The following is a 27342-nucleotide window of genomic DNA, read 5'->3' on the forward strand; positions in this document are numbered from 1 at the left end:
CGTAATCACTGATTATCCAGGGGTAATACCAGCCATAAAAACCAAACAGCGCCTTAAATGTTGAGATAAACAGACCTTAAAATAATCGTATTATTAATTGAGCAGTTTGGGTAATTCAAGAGTGATTTTAATTTTTTATAATTGATAATATTATATTTTTTCTTTATCTTTACTTCTCTACCTATCTTAATGTAACATTTTCTTACTGAAACATTTTTTTCATCAGTTGATAAATAATGTTCGCTGTTAAATGATTTATTAGTTATTTAAAATTGCCCAATGATTAAATTAACACGAAAACGTTTCTCCCTTCCGCGAAGGTCATGCATAACTTTGACCTCTCCACTCGGCGTTCGCTCTTTTCAAATGTGCGAAGTAAACAAAATAAAAATAAAAACAAAAAGACGAAAACTAAATGTTTGTGTTCGGCTTGAATGTGTAGGCGCATTGTTTCAATAACAAACAATGCGATATATTTAAACGCTTCCACATGCGAGTGTGGCGATGGGTGTATTTTCCGATCCGATAGAATTGTTTATGTGGGTGAAGGCGCGAAACTGTGACGAATGGGGCGGCAATCGGGAATGGAAATGGAAATGATAATTAACCGCACCTTATCACGAGCGGCTGCCCTCGATTGGACGCTTCTTACACTCGCCCTTGTCCCTGTATTTTTCATTATAATAATTTCCATTATGATGATCTTCGATTATATTGATCTTCCAATTCCAGTTGCAGCCAAGACACGAACCTCCAATTGGGAGGGAAGCTAAAAGCCATTCGCGGAGACTTTGTCCAACAATGTTGTTGTGCGATTGCCCCAATCATTCTTATCAGCAAAAAGCAGAGCTCTGGCATTGTTTGCTATTTGCCACCCACAATGCATTCAACTTTGTTGCCAAGCGAGCGGGAAACTTATTATATTCCACCCTGCCCCCGGTGCAGCCCCCCTCAAAAAATGAATGCAAGCCCAAAAAAAGGCGAGAAAAATAAGCAGGGCGAGTGGGGAGAAGCTGGCGAGGCGGCGGAAATCGTAAAAAAAGGAAATTGCATTTCCCCAAAGCAGAAGCAGCGCAACTTGCGCAGGACTTTTGAGATTCTATTAAATTCTAACAAGATTTCAAGCTGAGTGGCGCGTGAGGAGGAAGAGCGCGGGAAGTGCAGCGTCCAATAAGCAAATGGCAGCTGTCACTGCGGGCGAAGAGAGAGAGCGGTGGGAGAAAGGGAAAAGCAGAGCAAACAAAAACATTGGAGCCCCAAAAGCAACGCGCCAAAAAGAAAAACAAAAAGAGTGGCGGGCAGAGCGCCGAAGAGCGCCACGTGAACAGGTGCAGCAGGGAAGGAAGAGAGGCTAAGAGCACTGGCGAAGAGCGCCAGCTCACCAATACATATGCAATTTAAGAGAGCCCGGCTAAGAGAGCTGCACGCATACCAAGAAACAATCCAATTGGAAGAGAGCGAGTGTGCGTGTGTATTGGTAAGCAAGAGAACGGACTGAGTTTCGAATGTTTTGGAATTCAGCTGGGAGCTTAGAAAAATGTGGGGAATAGAATAAAAACTGGTAGAGCATTTATCTAAGAACCAAAATATTTCTTAATTTTACTTTTTTTCAAATTTAAATATTTTTTTAAAATAAATTTTGAAAATCAAAAACTCCAACTGGTTTTTAAAAATTGTTTTCCAACTAGCTTCCTAATTTAGTGGCGACCCTCACCTTTTGGTTCGTGCATTGTCTAGGCCTGGCATTTCTGCGCATCCTTGCTCGATATACATCCCTCTCGCTCTAAGCCACCCCTAGCAGCCGCTACTTACCCCGGGCAACTTCCTTCGATTCTCGGCCTTAGTTTCAGCATTTTCCTCTTTTTTTGGGTAACGACGCAGGCGCGAAATTCCACCGCCCCCTCCCGCTCGCAATCCTGTGTTCTGAGCCTCTGGTTTTTCGGGTGCCCGAAATTCGCTCGCTCACGCCGCAAGAACTTCACAACTGCCGACGTCGCAGGTGAGTGGCGAGCAGAGCAGCATGGCCGCCCTGGAACACGAACGCCGAATGGCCGTTGGCACGAGCGAGAGAGGGAGAGCGGGCGGCGAGCACGCTCTCTGTCACATCCATGATGGCTGCCGCCGCCGCTGTCGCTAGGCAACCATTGAAATGCGGAGGCAGCGCTGGCGGCGTCGCCGTCGACGCAGCCCAATTCTCCCGCATTCCAACGGCATGCCGCTCTTCACTGCTCTTCTTCTTTTTGGCCTGGCCATCATGGCTCTCCATTAAAGCCACTTCTTCGCCGACATTTTCGATTCGGCCGACGGCATTTTGCTTGGGTATCTTGGGAGCTGAAAAAATAACAATGAATTTATTTAATTAAAATAATAAATTACACTTCAGGGGAGAATCCGAGTTCTCGATTGGTAATCCAAAAATTAAATGCTGTATATGTTATGGGGAAAGGATATAGAGACTCAACATATAAACATATGGGAAAATAACTTAAGAAACCTTTCATTTCAACAAAGATTTTAGTTTAATATTTGATTCGAGGGTTTTACTAACAAATATTATAACTTTTATCTTAAGAGATCGCACAGAACCAAAACGATTTAGATATTGTTAATTTTAAATTCAAATTCCATATCTTTAACTTATTTTTCCAAATTTCTTGGAATCATTTTTTTTACAACATAGTTTTTAAATCAAATTGCATAAAATTAAATTAGTTTTTTTAAAATAGGTCATACCAAATTTTGAGAAGTAAAAAACTGGTAAAGTCAAAAACATAATAAAAGTATAATCTATATATCCGAAGCGGCTTAAATGTTTATAAAGTTATTATTATAATTTCCAAGACTTAAAAAATAAGTGAATGAGAAATTTTGGAAACAATAATTCTATTGAGCGTTTATTTTAAAACCAAAATGACTTTAGTAGAGAATTAAAGACCCGCCGAACCTTTAAGACTCCTCAGTACCGCCTGAGGAGTATTTCACAATTAAAACTTAAAACCTGTATCGAAAGCAATTTGAAATGAATCAGCGCTTAGCTTTAATGAGTATACCAAAACACATTAGCGAAACTATTTCTTCGGGCGGGCAATAAACCGGGGAACGAGGACCCTTGCCAGAATTAAAAGTGTCCAATTTGATTTCCATCGCGGACGAACAAAGGCAGCGACGCCTCGTTGACATTTGCCAATAAAAACAAATAAAATACCATTTGTTCAGGAATCCGACATCAATGCCCCACGTCGCCGGCCCAAGTTGCCTAGACTTTTGGCCACGCTCACCGGCGGCGACTAAAAATAAATGCCGTCTTTTAGTAGAAGCGTTCAGGGAGCACTTTTGGGGCCGGGGACGGACCCCAGGGGGAGGGAGTGGGTGTGGGTGTGTGTGCGTTGCGCATTTTAATACAATTTAATGCCCCGCCGTGCGCCACCTCGACCTCCACCACGGGCCCAAGTGTATGCCCTAGTCCACCCATCAACAATCGAACGCGATAGCATCAAAGTTGGACCTGGAGCTGGAATTGGGATCGAGATGGCCGGGATTCCTGGGCCTGCCGAAAACCGAATTTCCGGGACACTAGCAAGGCCTTAGTTTTATTGGAAATCGTTTATCCCGGCAGCAAAGTCCCAGCCCAGCACGAGGAACGTGTCTTTGTTTGGGAAAATATCAACGGAAAAGTGGGGTACAGTGGTGGGAGATACATCATCTAGGAAATCAGTGTTCAAAGCTAGAAACTAGGAATAAATAAATGTTTATTTAAAATTGTATACTACCCAAGTTCTTTATTCAAGGAACCACTTTTTTCATAGTTTTAGTTAAATATTGCAAGTATAATGCACACTTCCCTAAATATTTAAAAGATACATAAGTAAATTATTGAAACCGTAAATATTAAAGTGCTTTGTTGATCAGAGCTTTATATGTTTTTATAATTATGTATTTCAATATAAGAGATATGAATAATGACTTGAGAAATACTGCTTTTAAATCGAAGCGCTTCTGTTTTATTAATTGCCGCTGCACAAGTATTTAAATTAATTTATAAGAAGACTGGCTAATGGCCTCAGCAGCAGCAGCAGCATCGTCTCTGCTCAAAATCAGGTCTCTTAGGAGCAGCTTCGAAATGTTTTTAAGCTAATTAAGTTTCCCCCACAACCAGCCCACTGTGTCGAGTGCTTAACACTCCCCAGCCCCACTCGCCTTTGTTTCGGCCTTGCCATTTAAGTGACAAACGGCGGAATTAGTTTTCCGTTTCGTTGGCATTTCAGACGGCCCGGCATTATTCCGGGCCCATCCTCCCTCGCATTGATATGCGGCCCCATCTATCGAAGCCCCTTCCATCCATCCACGCTTCTCCGCTTCCCATCCCAACCTCGTCATCATTATGCGCTTCAGAGCTTTTCGGGATTTTCTACTTCATTGCTATTATCGGAGCCCAGTGAATAGATGGTGTGGCCGTGGATGGTATGGGGTTATGCCGGGTCTCATCTGGAATCGCACTAATTTGGCTCGGCACCAGCCCCGCCCACCTTCCATCGCCCACCGCCCACCGCCCACCGAGGCGTGTGTAGTTGTCGTTGCCCCGATTTTATGATGATGAGTTCAGAGTTCGGGCATGTTCTGCATTAATCGCATCACTTTATGTGGAGCGAGTGGCTCTGCGGGCTCTCGGCAATCTGATTTCCAGCTGGGCCTCGAACTCTTTCGATCTACGCCGGATTCCCGGGGATTCCATAATGTCCTCACATAACAGCGATAGGCCGTAAAAAAGAGGTCAAGCCAACACGACCCTGGAACAGATTTCAGATGAAAACGAGAGCAGTTCGATCAAATTTATTGCTGCCGGCTGACCTTCGGATTTTGGTTTTCGGTACTCTGGATTCCGGCCTCGGGATTCGGGATTCAAATTTCATATTTCACGGCCTTAACTGGAGCGACAGGATTCCCTCGGTCCGTTCTGGGCCAATAAAGCATTAATGACCATAACAAACGCCTTTGTGCCGTAGTTGCAGCGGTTGCCCTCGAGGTCGTCCATCCCGCTGCGTATTTGGTGCGCGCAACTCGTTCGGGAGGTTATAACAGTCCCAAGCCATGAGAACTCCTGTGCTCCTACACATTATCGATGCTCGCTCTTGAGGCCTTTTAAGGCCACTTTTTATCTTGTTCTTTCACTGAGAAAAAATCACTACAGCCGCTGTTCGAACAAGAAACACACAAAGGACTTTAGGAATATTAAAGTAAAATTAGACTGGCTTAGTGCACTTTTGAATCCAGTGTAGGAAAAGCCAGATTAGGGCATAAATCCAGCCTAAGTTCGATTTTTTCTTTGCAAATAAACTTTATAAATTTATAATAAATCGCTGTTCCTATAAATATAAAAAAGTGTATTTTATCCTGAACTTTTGTTTCCAAGTACTTGATTTATGACCAATATATATTTGCATATTTATTCTCCGTGTGTCGTACACTTTTCCTTTATCGTATCGTATCGTATATGGTTCTGGATTCCTTCGCCGGGCCTCATAACGGGCCCTAAGTTATGCGAGGCTGGGACCCGAGATAAACCCGTTCTCCCTCCCGCGCTCCCGACTCGAACTCATTTAATCCATGAAATGGGAATGCTCTGAGTCGCTGCTCGCTGGTTAGAAATTCTATTTTATGCTTGGGTTCCCATCGCCATCGCCATCGCCATCGCCATCGCCATCGCCAGCTCCATCTTCATCGGCATGGCCGTTGCCATCGTCTGCCAGCGATTCAGCCAGCCAAATGGCGATGGCATCTTGCCATGCAATTCGAGCCGGGGGCGTGGATGGTTGCGGCCGAGGATGAGGATGTGCCTGCCAGTGGGTGTGGCAGTGGGAGCCCCTTGAATCCTGCTTGCTCGCCTGAATCGCGCTGGGTTTCTAAGTTTTTTCGCCACCAATTTTATGCATGCGCTACACTGAATAAACGTAAATTAGTGTGGAGAAATCCCTTTCAAAAAAATGTTGTAATATGAATCGAAGAGTTTACCAATACGGGGTCATTTACCCACCGTTTTTTAAATCTTCAATTTATATTATTTTTCTTATCATATTAGCAGTCTCTAAAGGACGCCGTTAAGCCCTGTTTTCCCCAGTGTATTTGTAATTTAAGCCAGAGAGCCAAATGTGAAAAACTGGAAAAGGGCAAAATATGTAAAAGGAGAAAACAAGAAAAGAAAGGAGAAAAAATAAAAGCTGCTGCTCGACGACGTCGACATAAAACTTGCAAAATAAGTTTCGCATGTTTCAGCAAACTCAGGTGGGGCAAAAAGGTTGGGAAAAGGGCGGAAAAGCAGGGGGAGGGGCCTGGGGCTGGCGTGGATTTGCCAAAGGGCAGGTGAGGGGGCGGCAAAGGGCATTCGGTGCCTTGAATATGCAGCAAATATTCTTCAAACGGCTCTGACGTCGGCTCCATTTTATATGCGCAGTGCTCGGGGGGCGGAGTGGGGCCCGCCCACCTTAACAGCTCACTCCTTGCCATCCAGCCGAGACCCCACCCCCAGCCAGCCATCCAGGTAAATGAAAAGATGGTCGGCGGTAAGCCGAAGGGGGCGAAACACGAAATGTACTCCAATTTAATCAAGAATTCTATTCTGTAAATTACTTGCACAAAAACACGCTGGAAGGTCGAGCCGGGCCGAAAAGGGCGGGGGAGCAGTCTCACCGCCCTCCCTTCACAGCGCGAATTTCCATTTCATGTTACAAAAACGTAAGAAGCCCTGGAATTACCTGTAGTTGGCAGCCGTAAAGCTTCTATAAGGAAAAGAGAATAAAGGTTTTTTTTCTAAAAGGAATTAAGTGCATTCGGTGCTCAAATGGAACTTAGTCATCCCGTATGCGATGTCTTGAAACCAATATTAAATCCATTTAAAAGAGCTTTATTGTTACTCATAGACACAAACAACCTTGATTTCTTCGATAAACCTTTGTGATTTCTCCCCGCATATTTATTCTCAGCGCCCGAATATGTAAATTTAAAGAAACTCTTTTCTCTCGGCTAAACTGAATACTAAACTAATGTTCATAATCGGGCTGATAATTGAAGGTGACATTTGGGGCTGCCATTAAATAAACATGAACATAAGCGTCGAAGATCGAACAAAGGGATAGCAGGTGGAAACGACTGTTTTTGAAACCGCTTTTCCTACACTCACACTTCTTTAGCAAACTAAGCTCCTTAAAATCAATTCCCCCAGCTTGGTGCTCGTTTGCCCTCGAAAAACACTTTCCCCCCAAAGAGCATTCGGCCTGTAAAACTGTAAAAATATGCCTGCTCCCCGATTCTCGAGATGCATAAATTGATATTCGAATACTTATGCATTCAGTCCTCCGCCCCTTAACGACCCCAACACAAGGCGGGCCCATACAAATAACCCAGACACAAGATGAAGTCACTGGGGAAAACGAGTCCAGAAAAAGATGGATGGCAATGGCAATGGGAATGGGAAAAAGGAGGGAGATGAATGGCCGGCGTTGTTATTGAAATAAATTATTATAAATAAATACGCCGGGCGAATTTATGAAGTCGTAGTTGTCGGCTATGACGTTATGGTGTTTTTCTTTCTGTCCGTTCGGCCTGTCCGTTGTGGGGAATCCACTGTCATTATTTTTGTTTATGTCCGCCGGTGGAGAGGCCGGGTCGAAAAACAACGTGGAGCGCCGTTAAAACAAACAGCTTATTGCCCGAAAAGGGAGTCCATGTTGATGGACAACGCACTGTCCGTCTTGTCCGTTCTGTCCGTACTGTCCGTACAACATACATACAAGACTGGGGCGCCAATGACTGACATTCATAACTGAAGAAGTTGCGTGCAGCGGGGAGTGACTTTTGAATTTGTTTATCTTTCGTTTGTCAACATCATGTCGATTTGAGTTCCAGTTTGTTTATTTGTTTGCCTTCGATGCCTGTAAACATTGCGCTGCCAATTGAATTCGTTTCAATTTATTTACTGCCCGAGAAATGAAAGGAAACTTTGTTTGCGCCAGGGGCGTGGGTCTGGACTTTTATGGCAGGGCTAAAAAAAAGAAAGAAAATGGAGGAGGAGCAGGAGGTGACAGTTCAATTAGAAAGCGGAATAGGCTGGATACCAAAACACATTCAATCGGAACGAGGAGGGCCAGCTGTCATGGCCAGGAGTTCTCGGATTCCGAAGGAGATGTCTTCGCCAGGACGGGGGGAAATTAATTGCTGGGGACTGGAGACAGAGCTGGGCAATCACTCGGTGGTGCCCCCGCTTTTATAGCACAGAGATTCAAATAGTTTTGAACTTTTCGCATCTCCCAGGATTCTTGATGCTGAGCCAAAAACTAGAAACTCCCATAAGAAAGTTTACGATGCGAGCAGAGCGCATATGTAAATACACAGTGGCGAATCGGGGCAGCAGGAGTTAGAGTCCGGGCCTCAATTAAAGGCCTCTTAATTGCAGGGCCCATTGGGGGAACTCTGGGGATGAGAGTTTCCAGCAAATTTACTTGGAATTTGATCAGCAATCGCAATGGGGCGAGAACGAGACATCTTGACAAGTGTTTTTTCCGTGGGGAGATGGGCGGGGTTTCTAATCTCCAAACTTTGTGTTGGACCTCAAGAGGTTTGTGATTTTAATGGTCCGTTTTTTTCGCAGTGCAACATTGCAAAGGGCTCGCTTGCGTTGGCAACATTTCGCCACGCTTCCTTGGCAGCCGGAATTGCTTTGCCCAATAACGCGCGGCGAAATTCGCTTGGCTCCAACAGCGCTGTCAGCGATCTGTGGCTTTTACGAGGACCCGTTTCCGCCCCGATTTCCCCCTTTTAGCCCGCTCTTCCTGCGCCAGTCCTTGTTCGCGTTTTAAGCGTCGAGGCAACAAAACTGGAAATGCAACCAGCGCGAAATTGCAGCAGCAGCAGCAGCGGCAGCAGCAAGGAGCCAACTCGGGAGTGGCTAGAACACCACAGCGGCTTGGAACTGGGGGATGAGGATGAGTTGCAGCGGAAAACCGACCAGAGGCGCCAGTTGGCTAAGCACATATAAAAAAGTTTAGCTGGTTTAAGGTGGGGCTCCAATGAAATTATTTACAGCTGCAGCCAAAGGAGCTGCCGAACCCAGCGATGAGTCCAGGCCACACTTATCAACAAGGTTTCGGAAGCAAATGCATGAAAATATGGTACTAATTTAGAAATAATTTTCAAAGGTATTTTAATAATACTCTTTTCCCTTTGCAGATCACCAAATATACCATTTGGTTTCAAATAAAAAAGAAAGAAATATAGAAAACAGTAGATTTTAAATCTATGAAAATGGTGCCCAAGAGTATGCTTTACTTTAGTGTATTGTTTCTTTTTAACATAATTTTTTCAGGCTTTTATTTTTGTATATTTATAGACTGAAAAACAAGAAATGTGCTACTTAGCATAACATATTCAACGTAAAAAAAACATATTTAAATGTCAAGAAACTTTAAACAATTCTAAATTTATGAAAATTGTGCTAAAAAGTATGCTTTAAAAAGTGTTACATCTTTCTAGAGCTAGAATTTCTTATCTAACATATTTTAAACATTACTAAGCAGAAGATTAATGCACTTTCATTCCTTTATGCAATCCCAACTTGTTACACAGTGCTAGGCCCACTGGCAATCGATGGCGAAAATAAAGCCAGATAGAGGGAAAAACTGTGGGTTGGAAGAGAGTTAGATGTCGTTGACAAAACGGGGATACGAGTGTGTGTGTGTGTGTGTTTGTGCATTAAGCATGGGCGGTGGTGGGTGGGCGTGGCATTTGTCGTGACTCGGTGACTTATTACTTTTCATGCTGCTCTCGTTTCTTTTCCACTGGCGGTTCTTGGATGCTGTCAAATGAAGTCGTAAAAAGATTGGGCAAAAAAACTTTTTTGTGGGCCACTCGCAGAAATACAACATGCATATAAAAATGGCAAAGTTGGGATTAGTTTCATCAAGGATAAGCCAAATGGCTGGACATGCCAGTGGGCAGCCGTGCAGCATATAAACGAGCCAGGCAACAAGGACTCGGGCATCCGTATCCCGTGATCCGTGTCCTTTCCACCATTTTCCTATTTGCGCGGAAAACTTTTTATGCAGTTGGTGTCGCTTGATGTGGGTTGTATGCTGGCCAGCATTACGTAAATGATTCCCAGCCCCCTGCCAGAGAGAACCAGAGGGTATGTGTGCCTGTGCTACCTTTATGGACGCACCATCTCGGCCCCGGGAAAATGTCATCTAAGCACGTTTGCAGGATCTGCATAATTTATGTTTGCATGTAGGTACGGCTGCTGGGGCGGATTACCCTAGAAAATTAGGTTTCCCATTTGACGGAGGACGCGGAGAGTGTCGCTCGTATAAAAACCCGGCACGACCTGGTCGCCATCTTCATAACTCCGGGAGTGGTGCGACACGTGGAGAGGTGGTTGGATGCTGGGATGCCGGGATGCTTGGATGCCTGGATGCTGCATGCCCAAATGAATTTATATATATATATATTTGTGTGCCCGTTTTATGACTAATATCTCGGAATATCTCTGGGCAAATGACGGGGGGACACTCGGGCAGACTATCCCCACCTCCACCTTGTGCACACACGGTGGCATATTTTGCAGCGCTGTGAAAAATAAACCAGCAAAATAAAGACAACAGCAAAAACCAAGGGAAAACACCGAGAAAACAAGTATAAAAATTTGTTTTTCCAACATTTGTCAACGATGCCGCGATGGCGATGAGCATGACACGGGCTGACGCAAGGCAGGGCTGCCACCGGGCGCCCATTTCCACCTCCACCTCCGCCTCCAATTCCATCCCGCTCTTGGTGCCCGGTTCGCAGTTGCCCGTATTCGATCCCCTGATCCCTGGGTCCTCTGCCCTCAAAAAAATCTCTATATCCCCGCGGCGTGTCTTTGCCGTTGTTTGCATGTGACGAACTCTCCGCGTGCTCGTTGCCACCTCCGCCCCTCTATTTTTTCCGCCTCAGGTGCCCATGGGTCGTATCAAAGCCGCACGGTGGTATAAATCCATATCAATTAAATCCATAATAATTTATATAATGTTTCTTGGATTCCAATTGAAAGTTAAATTCATGTATTTAATATCGGATAACATATTTTGAAGATTTATCTATAAAATATCACAAAATATAGATGTACTTGGAAAATATAATAAGAAAGGTTTTTTATTGATCAATCGTTTCTTGGGCCTAACAAAACAAATATTTTTTATTTATTTTTAAATGAACATATTTATTTTTTTAATGAGAAGAACAATTTTTCTAACAGAAATTCTTTTAGATCGCCAAGCTTTTTTTTCAAAACTCCTTATACAGCTTATAAATTTTTTTTGTTTATATTTGTGGGTTCTCTCAAGGTTTTTTATAGAAAATCTTTCGCCTTGTCCCACTGTGCTTCCCTCGGCAGTGTTTTGGGACTGAAGCGGACCGCCGCACAAGTTGCAGCTTTGTGGACACCACGTATACGGGTTTGTGCCTCGCTCCGGTTGGTCTGGCACTTGGCCCTGGGAACTGAGAGCTGGGAGCTTGGGCAATGGGACTTGGACTCGGACTCGCACTCGTGCTCGGACGGAGCTCTTTGCTTATGCATGTCGCATGAGCAATAACAATATTTCGTCACTGTGGCAGTCGCTGCTCATTCTTTTCGATTTGCTTATTCGCATTTGGGTTTTTAGCTTCTTTTTTCTGGTTCAGTATGCTTGTTTTTTACGTTTTCCATTCGCTTATTTGCAGGGATCATGATGTGCAGGAGGTTTCGGGGCAGTGGGAGTGGGAATGGGCACACATGTATTTGGATTTACAGCGGGGGCAAAAATGAGAAGAATGAAATTTAAAATTTATGTACATACATATTTCCATTCCTTATTCGCATCGAGACATGTGTGGGCCGGCATTATATGTATCTGTATCTGTATCTGCGACTGAATATATGTATCTCGAGTCTCTGGGCCCGTGCATTCCGTGCATATAGCCCCCCATCCGTTCCCCCGAAATGACATCCCCTTCTAGACGATGGCAGATCATAACTTTCTGCCCCATTCTGTTCTGTTTGCCATAAATGAAATCCACGCGAACGCGACACGTTTTCCTGATGTTCAATGTTCGTAAATTGAAAACAACAAAAGCAAAATATTGAAATTTTCGCTGTGCCCTGAATATTGAGTTTGGTTTTCCGAAAATATTACATTTGATGCGGAGCGGCCATCAAAGTTCGTTGTAAACTTGCCAACTGCGGTGGCCACCGGAAATGGAACGACGAGATGTCGCTAGTCATTGGCTACAAACTTGCTGATGTGTGGCAGGGATTTACGTCCATCCGTAATTCACTTTAATCGGAAAAGCTTTAATCCCAGAATATTTCGAAAAGCATTTCTACCATGTGTAGCAAATAAATTTTAAGGAAAGGAAGTAGGCAAAAATTCAATGGGATTTTTTTAAGTAACATTTAACATTTCCTCTCCCTTTTTCTAAAAAGTAAGTTATACCAATTTAACAAATTACAAAGTTAAAATGCTTAGATGGGAATGAAATTCATTCTTTCGCTATAGTTTTCAATGCTGTTTTCTGATATTCTATACTTAGATTAAACCAAATTATCAGAGATCTAGCTGCGAAATCCAAAAGCACCAACTTTGTTTGTCTTGATGACGAATTTTCCTACTTCAAAAACAAGTCTAGATTTTTCTTTGTGTTCCTAAAAAGCGTTCTCGTTAAGATATTACTCCACTTGATGTCTGCAATGCCGGCACTCTGATTCCGAGTCAATAATCCCCGGCTCTCGGGCGTTACATCAGCTGCCCGCATTTCGGAACCCCATCACGCACTGCCCCCACCCCCACTCTATGGAATAAAGGCCCCCACTTCGCCATTATCGCAACCCTTTGATATGTGAGAAGCGATTGGCGCAGACCGCTTATAGAAGCGAATGTCCCGCTAATTGAGCGCTTAGCCGATTGCATTCGATTCCCATTAAGAGCCGCTGTTGCAGCGCCCAGAGCCGCGCTCGAATTAAAATTGAATCATTATTGAAATTCGTTTGTCCTCGTTCCGTTCGACCGGACCGGCTTAGCCCATTAAAGTGGATAGCGATGGCCGTTAAGCGGACGCCGCACGGCGCAGGGTTAAGGGAGGCCGAGCGACGGCCAATGGCGGCTGAGTGTGTATTTGCATTTGGCAAATTGTAAAATTTAATTCGCATATCATGCGCGATAATCAGCGACGTGCATTATAAACCCATAAAATCGCAAAGCGCTGCCATAAATGCGCCGGGGAAGGGGCCAGGGAAGGCCTCGCCAATTGTCGCATTCAACGGGCAGCGTCGATAAATATCCGTTTATATGGTAATTGTCACTGAGCCCGCTTCTAACTTTCCGTTCTGTTCGGAATCCACTCGCAGGTCTGCAATTTGCATTTCTGCACAGCTGCGAATGGCGAACTGAATATTATGCAGCCAGGATGGCAATGGCATATTTATTTTATTGCCCCGGTATCGGCATTCTATAGGCCATATACCATCCCCGCCCTTCCTTAAAAATCCGCATTAAATCTAGGACCAGAATGGCAGCTTGGAGGCATAAAATAGGAAGCACAGCGATAATAATAATATAAGAAAATATTTAAATATGGCTTTTATTCATAAAAGTAGTTTTTAGTTCTTTACAATTTCGTATAAATATAAAATAATATTTTATAATGTTTCAAAGTTATTAAAATCAAAGTAATATGATTGAAAACATTCCCTTACTAAAATTTTCTAAGATTTAAAGAGGTATGGTTTTATACTTGTATTAAAAAATGTGATAAATCATTTGCTTAAACGTATAGATATTTTTCTCAAAGTGCCTTTGGAAGAAAGGTAAGCGAGATGATGGATGAAGATGGAGGTGGATTTTCGGTTTAATTTTCATGTCCATTAACCAAGCAAAATGGAAACGTTCGCCAACGAGCGAAAGGATAAGCGAGCTGGCCAGGCATGTCCTGAATTTTGATAGACCGAGAACTGAGGGGCAGAGTTTGGGGCTCGAAACTGGAGCCAATGCGGGTATAAATTCAAATAAAGTTTAACGAAGCCCATCCGCAGTTGGGGAAGGAGAAGTAGGAGTTCCTGCGACTGGGATTGGTATTGGGGCACGGCGGTAGGCGGCCATGAAAATTATCAAAGCGTGTTATTACGGGCAACCAAGCGCAACGCGAGGCCAACTCAAGTGGCTGCCTTCGAGGACAAACATGGGGCTGGGAAATGGATCTGGATCTGGATGGAAAATGGAGAGGACGTGAGGGTGTGCAGCAGCCACTTGTGGTGGCTCGGGAATAAATTTGTTTTTCCTCTGCCCCTTTGGACCCATCACGCACGCAAATAATCAAACGAAACGCATCAAATTGGTGAAAGGGATAAAAAGAAACAACAAAATGGTCTTCGATTTTTAAAAATACCCTTTACTTCAATACCATTTCCCCCAGCCACTTCCGCCCACTTTAGATTTTTCGTCGAGTCAGCCCACGGAGTTTTAGGCTAAATGCTTGCTCAGGTTCTTCCGGAATGCAATCGGAAAATCGGAAAAATCTCAATTGCCATGACAGGATGCACAGTGGAACCTTTCCTCTATATCACACGATTTGTAACCAATTAAAAATAATTAACATCGATTATTTACTTGACAAGAAATGCATAAAGTTGATGTAAATTGTTTTTACTATTTAAAATCATTTTATTCGTGTAAATAAAATTTCACAAACCGTGTTATCATGACAAGTGTTAGTTCAGTTTAAAACAGTTCTTCATTTCCTTTCTGACCTTAGATGAGGATATATATTTTTACAAAACTCTCCCCACTGTTCCCATCTTTCTAACATTTTTCACGGCCCAAATGATTTCGCTGAAAATGCACGCCCATCTAATAGGCCGAAACGGGCGGAAATCCACGTGGAGCAGGGCCCTCTCCTTCGATAAGTGGGTACGAGTGGTGACCCCGACCAACTCCATGAACTCCATGTGCGCCCGAATGAGAGCTCCTCACGTGCAGGAGATGGAAAATGCTACAAGGGGCGGACTCTGGGCGTTGGGTTTCAATTTATCGCGCAGCCATCTCCGGGTAAATCCCCGGAGCGGTTTTAGGGATTTTTAAAATAAAATTTACGGATTAAGTTATTGTGCGACGTATGTATGTGGACTCGCATGAACTCCTGGGAAAGAGTCTTGGCAAGGAGGGGGCGTGACGGTAAGGTCGATTACGTTTTACAGCGCAGCATAAAAGTTGATTGAAAATGCTTATTAGATGCAAGATTAGATGCGATATGCATCGCAGACCGGCGGACCGAGGCAGTCCTATTCGGGAATCAGAGGCGAGCATAAAATCCTTCAGGAGCTGCGACGTGAGCAAATTTAGCTCTGCGTTTTATACGCCCTGCCCCCGGGCCGGGGGCGGGGCGAACTTAATTGAAATGTCGTGGCAGAAACTGTAAAGTTCCCAAAACCAAAGACGAAGGCAGGCCAAAAGGTGCGAACGCAAATATTAAGTCCACAAAAATTTACAGCCGTCAGGTAATCTCATTAAGTCCGGATAATATTCCCACTCGGCGTGCGTCAGTCCCAAATGGAACATTCTTTTCTAGACCCAAGATCCCTTCTTTAAAAAAATAAATAACCACAGCCGCAGGCCAGAGGGAAGGCAACAAAATCATTTAGCCCGCGCCGAAGTCTACAAAAAGTTGCCTTTGATAACATGGGCTCATCAAAATTTCATCTACAAGAAAAAACTTTTTAAAACAACAAATTTAAAAGAAAAAGCCACACACAGCGTCCTCTTTGGATGAGTCGACCCCGAATCAAGGGCCTTCAGGCCCCAAGAGAAGTCATCTGAATGGTGAGTCGACGAAGTATTTATTAGGCAGAGTGTGGAGAAGACTGGTTACTCTATGAGTGTGTTTGTTTTTGATGTTTGCGATAACAATTATTAAATAAAAAATTAAACTCCGTAAGCCTTTGCTTAGAATAAATAATATTAATAATAATAATTTATTTCAGTCATCAAACAAAAAGCCAATAAAAAAAAACAGCAGAACCCCACGAAATTAGGCGGATTCATCAAAAGGCCAAAAAACAGGCTTCAATTTAAGGCCCAAAAGCGAAAAGATTCTTCTCTCCAGTTAGTTCGTTAGTCGGCTGCCGTATTTCGGCTTCCATCAGCAGTTAATAAAAAATTGACCATTTCGGGGCAGCGGGACCCGAGCGAAAAGTTAAATGGGAAAAGTTTCCGGCCTAACTAAAAGTGCGAGTTTATTAACCGCAAGCAATTTCTACAGAAATTGCAGGAAGGAAGCGTAGCGAATATTTGAATTAGGAAATCCTAAGACCAAAATACTTTTGGTAACAAAATAAGTGCAGAAAAGTTCTTCAATTTTTTGTATTTATTATTGCCCTTCCCAAAATATGTTTTTTGCGTCGTAAAACCTATAAGTCCCTGTATTGAATGCCTAATTTCAGATTTTAGTAAAAAGTAATTGACATGTATGAGGAAACACTGGAGGTGTGACTTGACATATCATTAGATCGTTATACATAAATAAAATCTATTTACCAATTAATTTAAAACAACACAAATTTTACGATGTTATCGTATGAAGGCAATATTCAATAGCTGGCTGCCATACTAAATATTTTTATTGTACTTAAAGCCACTACATATTCTACACTTAGAGAAGTGGTACTGGAATAAGGCATTTTTGTGACTGCACTCATTCTTTGCCCATAAACAAAAAAAAATTTTACTCACAAAAAATATCTTGTAGATATCCCTGAGAATACTGTTAGTAAGTATATTTAAGTACCTTTTCTATTTTAAAAAAATATTTATATAATGTTTGGTGTGTTTTTTTAATGTTAGCCTGCCTATATCATAGTACATATATAATTTTCCCGAAAAAATATGCTGTTAATTTAGCTGCACTGCTAAATTGTTTTTAAGTCTGCAAACATTTTCTTCCCTATTTCTTTATGTGCACTTGAAAACCCACCCCTCTGTGAAAAACTGCCTGCCGCACACGGTCTGTGTATGTGGCTAAAAGTAGAGCAGAGTTCGGTGGTGGTGGGTTCTCGTTCTTCTGCTCGGGTTCATCTCGCCTCGATGGCCGTCCCTTAGCCCCTCCCCATCCCCCTTTCAGTTTCCATGGCTGCACTGGGTTGCCATTGCCGTCGGAAGAAGAGTATCTGACGGATACACAGATACACATCCGTCGGCTGCCACAACGCATGCACAGTGCGGTGGCTCCTTGGGCGTGGCTGGAGCTGACGGGGAGCCATGTAGCTATATGGCCTATCTTTCCGAATAGTTTATGTAAGCAGGCTGCTTTCAGTTGGGGGCGACGATTGATGCAGGATTTGGACGGATCTGTTTTTTAGTTTTTGGGGAGCAGCGCACAAAGCCGCTGAACGATGTTGAAGGGGCGGCCCGGGGCGCATTTGCCTATTTGCCTTAATGCCTGTCCCGTGTTTAATTTACGAGCCGCTCGACGTATGCTGCGTAGGTGAGGCGGAAAACTGGAAACGGAAAACTGACTGCCGGGGCACGGATTTATGGGCGCATCATAAAACAATTAACAAGACCGAAACTCGTGCCACATAAATTTCTGCAGCTCGGCTCGTGGATTGCGGCTTGTGTTACATTTCACAGCGTTTTATTATATCACAAGAATTGGAGCTGGCTGTGGGTACAAGAATGGGCTTGGGGAGTGGGAGCCGTCTGCTGCTTTTTTAATTAACCACACAAGATCCCTACTCATTTTCATATCGTAAACGTTTATCCAACTTAATAAGTCGTAAACGCCGCTGCGACACGGCCTCTAACAAAGTTTCTGTTCGGGTAGCAGTCCTGCATGCGTGTGGGATTTGGCGATCCGCTGACTCCGCAGGTGAAAGCCCCCTGGAATGGCACAGCCACATCCTGTACCGCTTCTGCCCCGCTCCCCCTTCCCCTCTGCCGCTTTCCCATCTCTTTCGACCGTGCCCCCTCGCATATGCAGTCGATTACATGACAACGCGGAGGCAATAAAAGAAAACGTTAATAACCATACAGAAGTCAGCGCTGTGCCGACAATGGGAGGAATCGGAGGGCAATTGCAAAAGGTATTACCCAAAATCATATAAGTTTCTGTACTAAAATGGTTTAATATATCCCACAACTAATTATAGTGGGATAGTCAATGCCATTATTACGAAAAATAATTAAAAATAGTAAAATGGAATGGTATAAAGGGTAGAAATCCTATGAATTTTAAAATATAATAAACATTTTATTTCAATTGGTTTAACAATAAAAAGAACGTTACATTACAGGAACATTTGACTCTTAAAGCACCTTTCTTGATATGTAAACATTTTGGAGTGACATTAAGAGTAAATTGTTCTTAAACCAAGAATTTAATATGCTTAAATATGAATTGAATTTCCTCGTTATTCCCCAACACCCATTGTGCGATTTTCAGTTAATTTCGTAATTCTCGAACTGCGAATGGCGAATGCTTAAGAGTGAAGCTCAAACCTCGTTTAATATTCATTGCCGGCTCCTGCTGCTGTTGCTCTTTTTGCTCCTGCTGGGGATGAGGATGTGGCTGCAGCAGGTGCTCATGCAGCTTTTTGTTCCCGCACCTGACAATATTTTTTTAATGACGGAGATTAAGGCACCGCCCTGTGGCCCCCGCTCGCCGCCACTCGATTTAATTAAGTCGTCGTTCCGCTCCGCTCGAGATGGGCTCCACGGCCCCGCCCCCTCGGCAGGCGGACGGAGTCGAGATATTTGCGACATTTTTTGCTGATTCCATTGTTTACCTAATCTCTGTTTGCACAGCGACCTTCCCCAGTTGTGGGCCCCGTCAGCAGTTCCGAGTCCTGAGGGGTTACAAGGGGTTATGACCCCCACTCATTTCGTTTCGAGATACACAGATACAAGCACACACACACACAGAGAGCGGGGGCCCATAAAGATGCACACACTCGCACAGACGAGATACTGTCAACATGTTTGTTAATGCCATTTTGGAATTAACAAGTTCTGCCAGATAAACTTTGAATTTCATTCCAGGGCCGAGCTGGAATTGGCATGTGTCTTGTGTGCGTATTGGCCATAAACTGCGTATGTTACGTGGCCATCTCCGTGTCCTGTTAACCCCTGAGAGCCCGACGATGTGTTCTGCGGATCACTTTCGGCCACGGCGATCGCTGATCACCAGCTACTTTCGGCTCGTCTTTGGCCGGCTTGTGTGTGTTTGAAGCCATAAATTTATTTATGAGGCCATTAAATCATCATTATTGTCCAGGCGACCTTGTGCCAGTAGGCTGGCGGGGCAGGGAGTTCTTTTTTCACCCGTTTCGAGACGCATTCGCTTTCTTTTCTCTCCATTTCATTTCCTTTATTTGCCTTTTTATTGTTGTCGCCCTTAGATGGTGCGTTTTCCTTTTAAGCCTTCTGCTCTGTTTGTGTTTGCCAGGCACTCTATAGTTCGTTCTTTGCCCTTGTCTTAATTGGGTCAGCGTTTCTGTGATTTGACCCAGCAAACGGACGGCTAATTGCTCAGAAGGTTAGCAAACGAGCGAAGAAGTATGTGATGTTTGGTAAAAAATAAGGCCAAGGTGTCTCAAAAATATTATTTAATAAATGGTATCAAAAGATTCAAATTTCAATTTTTAATGTGTTGAAAATGAGAGTTAGAGCCGTAAAGGTTCTGAGATATATACAAATCAGTAAATATTCATTATTAATTTGATTGACCCATGAACCAAAGTGAATTTCCTAGTACTGCAAATAACAATTTATGCATTTTCTGTATTATATCATTCAAGATCTGCACTATGCCTAATTAATAACGCAGAAAGATACAATGAAAGTAAAACCTAATTGGAGCAGTTTACTCGTGGAGGCATAAATGGAAAGTGAAGTATGGCGCAGGGACTCGTTGGCTTTTACTGCTCCCCGATATGAGTTTTCCCTGGCCCTCTGTTTTGTGGATTGTCTTCTTGTTTTTTTTGCTTTTTGTATGTTTGTGCGAAATTTCAGGCTGATAAAGCAATGGAAATGACGCGCACGAGTAGTTTTGCTTTTGACTTTCCTTTCGCCGCTCGGCAGTCACCATTTTCTTGGCTGTTTGTGTAAGTTTTCCATTTGGATAATGGAAAAAGGCCATTTCATGCCATTTGCCTTACTTTGGCCGGCGGTCGGGGGCAATTCGAGGCGAACTATTCCGAGAGGCTTGCTTCTAAGTGGGCGCGGCGCCGCAGCCAGCTCCACTTGAGCCATGTTCCAAATACACAGAAAAAACTAAGTTGTTTTGATGCTTGAGATATTTTTTAAAGAATTTATTTAAATTTTAAAACATATTGCTGTGTAAGCAGAAGCAAATCCATGGCTCCTTGTAGCATTTTAAAAAGGATTGAGAGCGATTTTTAAATTAAATTGGAATCAATAAAGATAATTACAAGAAGTCGTAATAAAATAGCCTTTTGCCAGTTTTATTAAATAAGCATTTAAATCATATTGTGCTTATGAATTATCTTTTCACAATTTTAAATTTGCAATTTTTGTACGTATTTTTAAGAAATCATATATATTATAATAACATTTGTAACCACAGTATTATCGCAAATGCATTTCAATATAAAATGGAATGAAGTTTGAGATATTTTTTCTCTCTGCATCCCGAGAACCACTATGAGGATGGTTTCCTTCCCCATCCTCTGGATGATATGTTTTCCTTTGCGCTTTTTACATTTGCAAAATGAATTGTAATGAAGTGGAATGGGGCGTGGCGAGGGCGATGGCAATGGCCGCCCCGCCGAGCAAGTACGCCAACAATAAAATCATATTCGTCGGGCGCCAGCAGCCATAGCTGGCGTATAATTTTGCACAAAAAGTCGTTTCCAGTGTCTCATGCGCTCCACTTGCTTGGCGGTTCAGGGGTTCAAGATCAGCCGGGCGGACGGGGGTCGTGTTGTTTGGCACTGCGTTTATTGGTGTTATTAGGTTGAAAGCACTCTAATAATGGTCGCCTTCTGATGTGGGGCCCTTAATGGGTTTCAGGTCAGCAGTCGCATAATGCGAGCCACAGATTTCCAGCGGAGGAGGAGTCCAGGCCCAAGGACCGTCATCATCGGGAGCAGCCGATAAAACTTGATTACCAGCGACTAAAAAAGGGAGAGCGGGCCAGCGGATCAGATTGCAAATGGAGCAACACGCCGCCATTTGTCGATACCAATAATTTGTAAGAACAAAAAAATAATATCATTCGGCTGCCATTCAACCCGCGATGATAAAATGCGTAAATCAACGCGAATTTATGGCTCAAACAAGTTTTTCATTGGATCTGAACCAGAAAACAAGTCCAGAGCACTGTGGATGAAATAACAAATTTGCCCCAGCAAATATCGCCCCTGGTGGTCCCCCATTTACATGGTCCAATATGCTGTTTACCAGATGGGTTTTACTGGGGATGGTTAGTAAGAAGCGTATTTCAATTTTCCCCAGGCTATCCAATTCATGTAACTTACAGTTCCTTGAATAAATTAAATGTTCTATAAAATGTATTTTAAAATTGTTTAAAAAATGTTCAATAAAAAAGGTTTATATGGTAACATTTTTAATAAAATAAATGAAGGATTTTAATAGTTTCTTTTACAAATTCATCGGCTTTAGCTCCTTTTTTCCACTGTGCCAGTGCCAAAAAAAGCTTTTATTCTTGATTATATGAATTCTTAATTTTATTAATAACACAGTGTCTTCAATAACGAAAAACGTGCGTGAAGTTTGGACAGAGAGCGTAAAACCGTGACACCTGGTTCTGGCATTTTAAAAGGAAATATGCAAATAACATGAACACAATGCAACCCGCAAATGAGAAAGAACCAAACAGAGATTGAATTGAAGAGGCTGAGGTACAAGTACTTTCCAATCCCTCCGAATATGATTAACCGAAGAATTTACGACTTCCCCCCGATTATTTTGACAAGCGAATTATGCCCACTGACGAGGGTCCTTGCCGCAGAATCTCAGAAGCGAGTGCACTTGAGTAATCAGCCATCGAAAGAAGCCATTTGTCAAACAAGTTTGATATCGGAAAACCCGCATCATGGCTGCGGCTGTGGTTTTCCATTTTTGAATTTCCATTCCTGTGGCGGAATCCATAAATTTTCTACTTGCACAAGTGCTGCACTTGAATCGACCGTTTTCATTTGTAATCAGTTGGGGTTCTCGTTTTTGGTTTGTTTTAAAATTCCAGACCCGTTGCCGTTCAAATTTATCGGCTACTTGAGTTTTTCCATCGACTTTTCCCCGCCTGACGTCTCACTTAAAAATTATTTCCAAGCCTTCGGCATATAAATTATAGTTCTTCCACCCAACTTCGACGGCTGACAATTTGTTTAATTAATATCTCATTTCGAATTTATGCGCCCGTCAAAATGTTCTTTCTCTCTGATAGTTTGGCACACGTGTGCGCTTTTCCTTTGCCTAGTTTTCCCCGTTCACCGTTTTATGTGGGCCATAAATCAATTGGAAAAACAAGCGATAGCAACCAATTTTAATTTGTGAAATGCATGTGAGTTGGTCATTGGTTCCATAAATTATTTGGCTTGAAAGCTAAATATATAAAGAGGATATATTTAGGGACCTAACTGGAATATATTTTTCCGGTTCCGGTTAGTCTCGAAATTGGTGGGAATCCAATTTTGAATACTGCTTTGGAATGTTTTCCACGGCATTTTTCTGCTCAGAAAACAAAAATCCAGCGTCGACGTCAACGCCAACCAGCACAAACACATTCAAATCAGACCAGACTCACCCATACAGCTGCAACTCTGGCTGCAACTGTGTGAGTTCGATTCTCTTCGGTAAGAGAAGGCTATATATCCATTCCAAGCAGCTCGTCGCGCGTCAAAGCGCCCTCTGGCCCTCGGAATGCGGAACTAGGAAGTCAAACACCAACACAAGATGTCGCTAGGCGAGGGCGGGCTTGTGCGTAAAAAGCGCGTAGACAATTTTCGACACTTTGTTACAGGTACGTAATGATCAGCAGACCGCCGGCAAAAATGCACATTCGGTTCCTATCCCAAAAGCAGGAATAAATTAAAAAATCGAGCATGAAAATGGGTTTAAATCTTGACCCTCCTAAATATGAAATATTTAAATGTATATTAACAGAGAATTCAACCACAAATTCATAGAGGTATCCCACTTGAAAATCGGGATTCAATTACTCTAGTTATGGAACCTAGAAGTGCAGTTTTGGGATGCCATTCCTAAAGCCATTGGAATAAATGAAAAAATCGAACATGAAAATGGACTAAAATTTTGACCATTCTCAAATTTAAATATTTAAATGTTCACTTATAGAGAATTCAAACACAAATTCATAGAGGTATCCCACTTGAAAATCGGGACACAATTACTTAAGTTATGGAACCTAGAAGTGCAGTTTTGGGATGCCATTCCCAAAGCCATTGGAATGAAAGGAAAAATCGAACATGAAAATGGACTAAAATTTTGACCATTCTCAAATTTAAATATTTAAATGTTTACTTATAGAGAATTCAAACACAAATTCATAGAGGTATCCCACTTGAAAATCGGGATTCAATTACTCAAGTTATGGAATCCAGAAGTGCAGTTTTCGAAAGCCATTGGAATACAGGAAAGAACCGAACATGAAAATGGGTTAATATTTTGACCCTCCCAAAAATAAAGTATTTAAATGTAAATAAATAGAGAATGCAGCCACAAATTCCAAGAGGTATCCCACTGTGAAATCAGAATTCAATTAGCAAAATTATGGTATTTAGAAATGCATTTTTGGGTACCCATTATGGGGCCATTTCAAATACGGAAAAAACTTTGAAAGTAAAATATTACAGAACTATGCCACAAAATCCCCAAATCTGATTTCTCCTTGGCCCTATCTAGGGCTCAGATACATAAAAATTTACAGTGCCACAAAGGACGTTTTAGTTAAATATAAAAAAATCGCCTCCCTAAACAAAGTTGTAGTGTTAAGCACTTAAGATTGAAAGAACATGCGGGCACTGGATATTCTCGGAACTGAGGACAACTGGCATGGACACCCGATATCTAGGGGTTGAGTTTCCTGCGCCGTCTGTCTCCTTTCCACCACAGCGCCGGGCAACAAGGGTCTCTTGCGAAACCCACCACAGCCCGCTGAGTCCGTGGTGAGCTAACGGCTCTTGGCTCCGCCCCTTTTATAATGGCCTCTTCTGATTCTGATGGCAGCGCGGCGCAGGCGCAGTGCCAGCGAAGATGGAGGCCAAAGCGGACGGAGAAAAGTGGTGGAAGGAGGGTGTTTTTTTTTTCTTTTGAGAGCTCAGGACAGGATTTTCAGGCTTTTCCGTCGCTGATTTTCCTGCGGATAAATTTATGCAAATGGGCTGAAACGCTCAATATGGAAACGAGCCGAGCTCTAGGCGGGCAATTAAAAGCGGGATGGCTTTATGATATCTCATGGGTGCCGCGGCTCCAGCCCCGGGACTCCAGCGCAGGAACTCCACCTCCGCGGGGACAAAAGGAGCGACCGACTGGCGTTTTATTGTCTCGCTGCAGCGCATTGCAACATGTGGCATTAATTATGCGGCGATAATGTCTTGCTTTGTTGCCGAGAGTTTCGGTCTCTCTTTTTATGAAAGTGTCGGAATAAATTACATTATTTTTCGGGACGCCTGTTCCGCGGAACTGATAAGATGGTCCCCGGGAACCGAACCCAAGCCCATAACCGAACCCGAACCCCCGATACGATACGAGCCCGACCCAAACCCACATCCCTGGATGCTCTGGGGCCCTTGGAATTTTAATGAGCGTAGGCGGTGGTGACACGATTGCCCTCATGTGTAGCGTACACATGTCTCTCCATTTATGTTCTTCTGAAACATATTCCCATTAATTTCCGCCGCCATTTGCCGAAGGGGTCTTGGGCTCAGCACGCGCTTTTCGTGGGTGGATGGCTTTTCCCCCGGTCGAGAAAGGGGGGCAATTAAAATGTGACAGAACACCATTCTGCACGTCATCAATTATGGGCTTTATGTATTCATTGGCTTCATCGATTCGGAGAGCAGGAAGTGCCATATGTTGCAGTTACATCACCGACAGTCTCCAGCTGGGCTGCTCTAGTTTCTGCCAACCCGTTTCTTCGATATTTGCTTGGACCGGGAATTATTCACGGTCTCGAACTGCCCATTGCTCGAACCAAAATATTTTGAGGCCCGAGCTGCTGTAAACTGTTTATGATGTGGTCATAAATGACCCGCCTTCACGCTTTCGCCGGGACAAGCGATTTCTACGGATTCGAACGGGGTCTGCGAGTGACCCGAACCGGATTGTCATCAGCATAATCCTGCCAAGTCCTGCGGACCTCGGTCGCATTTTGCGTCACTCTGCGCGCCCTCACCGCGGGCTTCTCTTCGCACTTTCATAAATCACCTCGAGGAGGAGTAGGGAACCCTTTAGCTGATTTCTACCTGTCTGCCATTCAAATGTCGATCTCCTTCCGGAAACTGTCGGTAATATATTCAATCCATCTACCGATGATTCCTGCGAAGCCCTCCTGAGATATTCCAAAAATAATAAATCACTCCCTTACTACGAAAAAGAACTCGCTTATTTAAAATTGAAAATCAAAAAAGAAGTCAAGTTGGAATTATTGATTAAAAAGGATTGCAAAAAGGGTGCCTTCAAATGTCCAAGAACAATGTAGTACGTAAGTTGGAAACATCCGCGGTATGTGGGGTAGTCTTTACAGTACTCTTAAAAGATAGAGCCACATAGACACTATAAACAAATAATAATACTATTATCTTAAACAATGCAAGCCGATAACCTTTTTAAAATAATAGTAGTAATGTACAGTCGTTTTCCGAAATCAAATATAATCTTTGTCTTTATGTACTTTTACACTAAAACAATACAAAAATTAAAATTCATTGAGGTAAGTCGATTTTTGTAATTGCTTATTCAGTCAAAATTGGATTGCACTTCATGGAAATAAGTTAAACAAATAAGTGATACGAATTTTAAGTTACAAGCACGCATTTTAAAAGTGTAAGAAGCGTACTAAATGTTAATAGATAGTTCTTAATATATAAGTTTCTCTTAGATTATTTTGGTTATATATTTCTTTGATTATTAAAATATATAGGCTGCAATCGAGTGCATTAGTGGTACTCACCTGAAAAGGAGCCTTCAATTAGCCAACTTGGAGGCGTTTTCAAGCTGCGTGACTGGCGAGTGTTTGGCCGGTGGGCCGAGGACTATGTTCCAATATACATATTTTAGCAGCACCATAATTCAGGGCCGCTATTTACGTCTCGTATGTCAGAAACGGAGGCCACAAATCACTTTAATTGAAGTCACGCCCCGCGCACTCGAGGGAGCCCGGTCCAAAGGCTGCACCGCTGTCCCTTCGGCTGGCAAACCGCAAGGCGGAAATGCTGGCAAATTCATTTTTTCCTTTTTCTTTCCATATCCATTTTTTTGCCTCAACTCGCACACGCGAAATTGTAATCCACATTCACAATTGGCCAAACGAACGCGCGCGGATGCGAATGCGGACGCGGAGTGGGGTCAAAGTGCTTGTTCTTTGTCATTATAATAATTAATTCTTGTATTTTTGGCAACAAACGAACCCGAACCGGCTCCTCTTGATTTACAGCCACATCTTTCATTTTCTTTTTATACTTTGGGTATTCTTTTGGGATACTTTTGGGTTCTCTTTGGCAGCGTTTCTGGCTTTTGTTGTCGGTTTCAATTAAACACAATTGGTGCAACGCCGCCGAGAGGAGGACGAAGACAAAGGCCGTGGCTTTGGGAGCCACAGTCGGACCTCGAATGCGACAACAGGAACTGCAGGAGCTCCGCAGGACAATGGCTACAAAACGGGGAGCAGGACGAGATGTAGTAGCTGCGGGCGACGCGACGGCGACCTGATGGCAAAGTGTCCAAAAAATAATATTTGCCGTTCACTTTGACACAAGGTTCGGTTCGGTTCGGTTGCAGCGCAGTCGACGGGCCAGGCGCAGCTACAGATACGCAGATATATAGATACATAGATACAGATATACCCGAGGTGGTTGTCGAGGAGATGCGTTGCCGGCGAGGTTGTGATGTTGCGAGGATGTGAGAATGTGAGGATGCGAGGTGAGCATGGCACAAAAACAGAGAATCGAGAACTGAGAATCCGAGAACCGAGAACGGAGAACGGAGACTACAGAGACCGTAGAGAGACCCCAGAAGGGCAAAGTGGGTAGGCGAGAACGCCAACCAGAAGGTCGTAAACCCGGGCAGCGCTGCC

General features: G+C 43.2%; 1 protein-coding gene across 2 annotated transcripts in view; it reads right to left on the reverse strand.

The window, feature by feature from the left end:
* LOC108025203 (uncharacterized) overlaps positions 1–27342 on the reverse strand; it is a 99904-nt gene extending 72562 nt beyond the window's left edge. Inside the window, exons 1-2 of one of the 2 annotated variants that reach the window (XR_006367640.2) lie at positions 26221–27342; positions 1813–2331 (exon numbers count right to left, since the gene is read on the reverse strand). The gene's annotated coding sequence lies outside the window, so the exon portion shown is untranslated. The remainder of the gene's footprint in view (positions 1–1812; positions 2332–26220) is intronic. The other variant, XM_017095548.3, reaches the window with a different exon arrangement.

This window comes from Drosophila biarmipes, chromosome 3R (assembly GCF_025231255.1).
Source record: "Drosophila biarmipes strain raj3 chromosome 3R, RU_DBia_V1.1, whole genome shotgun sequence".
In the NCBI taxonomy this organism is placed as follows: domain Eukaryota; kingdom Metazoa; phylum Arthropoda; class Insecta; order Diptera; family Drosophilidae; genus Drosophila; species Drosophila biarmipes.